The sequence below is a fragment of the Talpa occidentalis genome, unplaced genomic scaffold, assembly GCF_014898055.3.
Source record: "Talpa occidentalis isolate TD23 unplaced genomic scaffold, MPIMG_talOcc4v2.1 talOcc4.2, whole genome shotgun sequence".
NCBI lineage: Eukaryota > Metazoa > Chordata > Mammalia > Eulipotyphla > Talpidae > Talpa > Talpa occidentalis.
The window spans coordinates 30,130,350-30,137,914 of record NW_023602073.1 but is presented as its reverse complement, the minus strand read 5'-3'; the positions used below and the strand labels follow the sequence as shown (position 1 = coordinate 30,137,914).

Sequence of the window (7,565 nt, the reverse complement as noted above, 5' to 3'; positions counted from 1 at the left end):
CTCATCAAGGTTTTCAAGCTTATTAGCATATACTTTTCACAATACTCTTTATAATATTTCACATGTCTGTCTAGCTATAACTCTACCCCTTTCATTCTGTATTTGTTAATCATTTTTCCTCCCCTTTATTTGTGGTCAGTTTTGTTTTAAGTCTGAGAAGAAATTTTAGGTCATTTATTTAGTCTGTCTTTGTTCTAAAAAATTTGAGGACATAAAATTCTTTCTATGTAATATTTTAGCTGTGTCCCATGAAATTTGATATGTAACATTTCTACCACCTGGTTCTAAATGAATTAATTTCCTTTATGACTGCCTTTTAATCCATATTATTTACCAATATTTTGTTAGTTCGCAAACCATGAGAATTTTAAATATCCTTTCATTATCAACTTCTAATTTTATCACAGTAAGGCTGCAGAATGTAGTTTTATTTAAAGATACTGATACTTTGGAATTTACTGGCTTTTTCTTTGTAGGATAATTTACATTCTGTTTCATCAAATGTTCTGTGTGATTTGAAAACATCCATACACAGGCTTATTTTTTACCATGAATCTTTTGAAACCATGTACCTAATTTCATTTCCTTTGCTTTCACTACCCTGTAGTTCAGAGCCAATTGTTTTTTACTGTGGAACCAAGCTCAGCCAAGGTTTCGCCATTTTGTATATCCTCCACCTTGATATGCTAGTCCTTGTCCAGCCGCATTCCAGAGATAGTTTCAGCAGTCACAACCCTCACTCCACTTGGTGACGAAAAAGCAGACCACCCCAGCCGCCAATGAGGGCAGTCCTGTCCATACATGGGACAGCATCTCTAACCGTCCAATCAATTTGAAACTGTAACCGCGCGCGCCAAAATGCCTTTGTAGTAGCCAATGAGTAATTGCCAGCTTCTTTCAAAGTTCCCGCCACTCGAGACCCTATAAGATGTCCCAGCTTCCTCTGTTTGGGGCTCTCGACCTCTGCCGTTGCATCGGTGCGTGTTGAGAGCCCGGTCTCCAGCCCGTAATAAACTCCCTTTTGCATTTGCATCAGCTGCCTTTGGATTCTTGGAGGCTATGCTCGCAGAGTCTGCTGATCTTGGGCACAACATTTGGGGCACAACATTTACCTAACTATAATCAGTTGATAAATACGTGTCCTGTTAAACTGACTCTTTTGGGGGAAAAAAACACAAAAGTCCTGACTGATAGCATTGCTGGTTTCTGTAATATACATAATCCTCCATGACAATATTAAGCTACAAATGGTCAACAAATGACTTGCAAAATTCCTGAATATTTTACAACCTAGTGTTTTAGTGTTAGTTGCAGCACACCGCAAAGAAAGTTTATATAACAGGAGAGAAGGAGCATATGGTAAAGTTAAACCCCAGAGCTATTTTTGAACTTGAAATTTAGTCTAGTGACTTACTCTTTCCTGTACAGAAGTAGTAACAGTACTGATGTAAGTACTAACAGATAAAGTTTGGGTTCTAAGAGACAAAGTTTATAAGCCTTTAATTAATGCCTGGTTCAATAAATGTAGCTTTTTTTGGATTATTGTTATTATTCTTTGAAATTCACAAGTGCTCCCAGAATATTTAAGCATTTGCCATGCTTTGATCTCCAGTGTGAATGAATGCTTGATGAATGGAATTCTTTTACTAGAGCATTTGTTGGAGCCCTCAGCTCATTCATGTGTCTACCCACCTATCAGTCCAGCTTTAAGGGAATGATTCCCTGCTCCTCACCTTGCACCCTCACCCTTGGGGGGTCAGAATGAGAACTTTATCATTTTGGATATTTCAGAATCACTCAATACATGTCACAGTATGTATAGGATTCTTTCTAGTATGCCCACTCCCTCCTTGGAGAAAGGTGTTTTAGGTCTGGGGGCAAAGGAATAAAAGGGGTGTGCTGACCTCTGGGAGGCAAGAAGTTCTTTCCCCAGGCTTCCTCTCCCTGAGCACTTGTCTCCCTTTGACCAGACCAGGTTGTGTTCTCAGATTCTTTATTACAAAATAAGGAAGGGAAGTCTGAGGAGATTCATTCATCATAGAATTTTGGCAGCTCATTGCCCAAGATTACTTGATGATCCACACCAGGAGCTGTAATGGTGACCAGGTAGATGACACCCCTGCTCGAGCCATCCCGGTTCATGGCCATAGCGGTAGCTGCAAAGGGTTTCAGGTTGGAGGATGGGAGAGAGAGTGGCTTAGCTTCAACGATCTTTCCATTCACTTCTGGCCCATACACCTATTTCCATCTCAGACCCCGCAACCCATCTCCTGGAGGTAATGAGTGGTGTGTGGGAAAATCAGCTTTTAGAAAATGCCTTCATGGACATCTCCCGATGTCCATGGCCTCAGTACCCCCACCCCAGGATCTATTTAAGTTAGAAACAGCTTAACAATAGCTCACAAATTCTTGGATAAATGACAATCAACTCTTGAGCTGGCCCAATCCAGCCCCAGCATACCACTGATTGTTAGGGTAACCATGGCCCTAACTGCTGTATTCAGAACAGTCCTGGTTCATGCCTTTTGTCTTGATGTCCCATCCAATTGTTCTGCTCCCTTCACTCACAAAAGCATCCCAGTCTGGACGTTAAAGGAAATGGTCACCCATGTACTCGTCTCCCTGCTCCTCACACTCTGCTTCCCAGGTACCATTCCACCTGCTTTGTTACCATTTGTGGTGAAGTGTCTGCATTCCTCAGGGGACATGCCTGGTTTATACGCCACGTCCACATAACCGTAGATGTAGGTGCTGCCAGAGCCACCAATGGCAAAGGGCTGTCACGCCAGCATTCCGTCCAGGGTTCCGTACACCTGGGGAGGCGTCACAGGTCAGACTTTAGAGCAGCAGATGACAGAAGTAAACTTGAACTTAGGAAAAGAAGATAATTGTTATCAGAGGGAATAGGGGAGACCGTGGAGGATTGGGGATGGAGGCAGATGAGGTAAGGGCACAGGTGGTTTGGTGAGGGGAAAAGTCTTTCATATTAAAAGAAAAAAGCTCCTTGACCTGCAGAAGGCCAAGTAGACAAAGCATGTGACAAAAGTAGAAAATGATGAAGTGCTAAAAACAGTGACAGTCAGAAGAGTTCAGAGAAACTGATTTGTGTTTACATTAGACATGAGACAGACTTAGCACTTTAAGGGCAAATAATATTTAGAAAGTGGCAGAGGAAGTGATTCATAGAAGTAAAACGAAAGAATATAAATTAGGTACTGCTAGTGAGTGACTATGTCGCGTTCAAGAGAAATAATTTTATTTTGGCTAAGTAGAATAAAGGCTGCATGTTGAAAGTGAGAGGATATAGGGTTAAAAAGATTGTTTATAGAAATCTGGTAGATCAAGAAAATACGAAAGAGTAAAGCTTTGGTTTACTATTAAAGACAGTGGAGCACCACTACTGAGTCTTGAGCAAATATAAAGCTATATATTGAAAATTCCACTTAATAGTCATAGACTATAATAACGAAGAAGAAATAAAATCTTTCCTTCCCACCGAGACAAGCAGGTGGTCTCCACATTCTGCAGTGAAGCCCAATACCCCATATCCCATACACTATGCTTTTTAGAGGCAGTCTTTGGAACTCATTGCAAGAACAACATATGACCTTCACTCCCTTCTGTAGGGGAGGGGGAACTCCAAAGGAGGGAGGGCATGTATGGGGAGAGACTCACCTGACACCCTTCCGTTGGTCCCAGCCAGCTACAAGAGATGCGCAGACAGGTCCTCCTGATACTTTTAGGGAATGTTCTTTTTTTTTAAATTTTTTTAAAGATTTATTTATTTATACAAGCACTGGGTACAGCCCAGTGCTCAACCGTTCTGCCACCAGGGGATGCCCTTTTAGGGAATGTTCTTCACCACGTTTGCAGCAGCCAAAACAAGTAGAGGTTCTTCCATTTCCATTCTGAAGGAAATGATAGGCACAGGGTCAGTACAACTGCCTCAAGTCCCATCCTCCTGTGCCATTTTCACCATCCCTTCCAAGTGACGCCTGAAACTATAGCTGCAACAGTTCAAACTCCAGCTCCCCTCCCACATGCATGGGGGAACCATGTCTCACAGCACCACTTGGTAAGATTTCAATTGTTCTCCTCCATTACCCTGACCCCTTAACCCCACCCCCACCCTAATGATGCTTACTCTCTGCTGCAAGGGCCCTCCCCTGTGGGTAAAAGCAGATATTTTCACTTCCTCATCAATGACCTTGACTTTTCATAGCTAACCCCCAGGTATTCTGGTGGCCACATTGTTATTTTCTTCTTTGTTATTTGTATTAGGATAGTGATTCATAGTTTTCAAATTGCCTTCACATATTATTTCATTCTCATATGATGAGGTCTGGTAGGGACTGTTATCTTAAGTTTACAAGATGCAGAAACCAGCTTCAAGAGGTTCAAGTGCTAGTTCAATGTTACACTCTGGGGGCCCTAGTGGTGTGGAGTGAGGTCCCCAGAGCTTCACACCCATGGAGTTCCAGCTGGTAGGCGGCCATGTCCGCCACGGCCTGGGCATCAGCAGCTAAACCCAACAGGGCGCAGTAGATGCGCTGGTGCAGGGGGGACAGCTTGTCAAACATTTGGTTCGTCACTGCCTGGCTGTCGGGAGGGGTCAATAGTCACCAATGTTAGAGCTGCAGGAATAGTTGAGGTTGATCATCCAGTGTTTCTCATCTTTATTGACAAGAGAATAGCCACAGAGTGCATGAAAGTTAATGCTTGGAATAAAGCAGGAAGCAAAAGACACCTCAAATAAATGAACTAGAGCAAGCAATAACCAAAATTGGACATATTTTCATGCCTAGATTTTGTAACAAAAGAAAAAATTATATAAGTTGAGAATGATATTCTTTTTACTGATTTTTCTTTGCTATTAACCATCTTGAGGTAGACTAATAGAGATCTAATCCCATATACTCATTTTGTATGTGAAACACTTGGCCAGGAGGGAGAAAGAGATAAAATCAGTTCAACTTTTGATGATGGAATATTTGCTTATAGGACCATTGTTTCTATTTCTTTTTTAAATTAATTATTTATTTATTTAAAAGATTTATTTATTTATGCATACATGAGCTGGGGTACAGGCCAGAGATATGGGGGAGGAGGTGAGAGGATCCACCAGAGACAGAGTGGGGAACAGAACAGGCAGACTGACTGAAATATACTGTTGAGGGGAGCAGCAGGCAAGACAGGAGAGGTCTGTCTTGCCATGTGGGTTTCTCCCTGGCTGGCCGGGGATTGATCTTGTGCTGCAGAGGCTGTGGATTGCTTCATAGTGCAGTGCTTAATACCTTGCGCCACCAGGGAGGACCCATTGTTTCTATTTCTAAACATAGATGAAAAAGGGTCCCTCAGACCTCTATCCCAATCCTCTTCTCAGATCCCATTCCTCCCAGGGACAAGCCATATAAGAATTTACTCTTCTCCATGAATTCAGAGACTAAAACATGCAAACAATATCTTCCAATGACTTTTCTGGAAGGTTAACTCCATTTTTCCCAAGCTCCAATCGATTTGTGAATGTGTTATAGGCTTGAGACAACACTGGAAAGATTGCATCCCTAAGACCCGGCCTTCTTAAGTGGAACCCTTTCCACTTATAGAGGTGGGATGAGGATCCTAGAGGCACAAGTGTTCCCTTTCAGGGGAGTGCTCAGGGAGACGAACTTCCAATCACTGGTGAAGCAGCCCCACAAGTAAATGACCACCACTCCATGTGCCCATTGTGTGCACAGATATTGTATAGACGACACAGAGCAACTGTGACCTTGGGAAGAAAGCTCAGGTCTCTTTGAGGCCTGAATCTGTGGCCTCCACTTCCATTTAATCAGAAGTGAGCTCTTTTAGTTTATTGGACAACAGAAAGCATTGAGGGGTCACTGGTTAGCAGGGCCATGAGTCAAAGAAGGAGGAAGCAGCAAGAATACAAGACAGTTTAAAATAAAAGTTTCATTTAAGGGTTTCTGATCAAGAAGTAGGTAGGTGTCTTAGTAGTCAGGGGAAGAGATCTGTACCAAGATTTTGATTGGGAGTTTGAGTTGACTTTTTCAGGTCAAGAAAAGAAATTAAGGAAGAATAAAGTTACATATTTGTCTACTGTTGAGTTGGATGGGGCCTTAAAGATGGATCCGTGGTTCAGGTGAAGAGTCTGAGTCATAGAGAAGGCAAGTGCTTTGTGAAATTCACAAAGACTAGTGGCAGATCTGGAACTAAAAGTCAGGTTTCATTGCCACTGCTTGTTTTGACTTCTACTGCCTACTCTCCACTGCTCATCTGGCAGCAAGGGAAGATTTTCTAACTTATAAATGGTTTTACTGCTATCTTTACCAGGCACCATAAGTTAACTCTGGTCCCAGGAATAATTGCCTGAGTGTGCTTTCTGACACACCGATTTACCACGAACAGAATCCGGCCAGAGAACAAGGGCAATCCCACCTAGTGGCCACTCCCTTAAGAGAAAGCTGCCCTCAAGGCAGGAGCGGTGGCAGCAAGCTGGGTGTAGAAGCCGGTCTGCCTTGGGCTGCCACTGGCCCCAGGCGCAAGCTGGGCAAAGTCCGCAGCAGGGTCTGAGAATGGGAAGAGGAAGGAAAGGAAGCGGGGCTGCACCTGGGCCAAGCAGGAGTCCTCTTTCCCCAAGCTCGGGAAGGCCCCACCAACTCACACGGAACCCTCCTGTCAGTGCTGGGGCTATGAGTTCCCCGCCCCAGGGGGCCAGTTTATCAAAGGTCTGTGAGATGAGCTGTCTCTTCAATCAGTATCCACATTCCCGTCTCCCAAATGCTGTCCTACTTCATCCAGGACACCAGATCCTCAGTTTTTCACCTTCTCCAACTTGAACTAACAAGCCCTCTCTCCAGTTCAGAATGAAAGCGAAAGCGCATTAAAACAGCTTCCCCTCGACGCCAGCAGCCAAACACCCCCTTCGCCGCCGCCTCGCATGCCTGGTCCCTTCGCGGGCCCCAGAAGATCCCCTTCAGAGCAGAGATGCCTTAAATTCATTGTGAGGTGCCAGCACTGGTGCTACAAGCCACCGCCTCACACTGTTAGACTCCAGGGTCCCCTGCCATTCACCTTCCTTCCCCGCTGCTAACCCTCAAACCCAGACTTATTACCCCCGTGTGGCCTTCCGGCCTGGGGCAGGTCCCGGGTTGGTGCTCCCGCCCGCGGCATCTCTGCGCCGCGCTTCTTGCTGCTCGGGGCACCGGTTCGCGACCCGGGACCGCGCGCCGCGCGCCGCTCCGGCCGCCCCTCACCACGCCCTGCCGCCAGGGGGCGCCGGGGGCCCGAGGGAGCCGCGCCGCGCCGCGCTAACCTGTGCGGGGCAGACCTGCCCGGAGACAGGTGACGCGAGAGCCCCGCCTGAGGCTGGAGCAAGACAGTCAGTAGCGGGTGCAGCGAGGGGGCCACTTAGAGGAAACGGGGGGCTGGTGCCCGTGGTGGCGCCAAGGATGATCTGAAGTCAGGTCTGACCTCAGCGCCCTCTCCCGCAGCGGTCCCGGCGCGCGCGATCCCCAGTGGGCGGACCTCGTGGCCGGCGGCCGCTTCGCTTTCCTTTCCCTTAA

At 45.7% G+C, this 7,565-nt stretch overlaps 1 pseudogene; it reads right to left on the bottom strand.

Annotated features, from left to right (window-relative positions):
* Positions 1-1,989: 1,989 nt before the first annotated feature.
* On the bottom strand, positions 1,990-3,553 carry LOC119251135 (proteasome subunit beta type-9-like; annotated as a pseudogene).
* Positions 3,554-7,565: the final 4,012 nt, after the last annotated feature.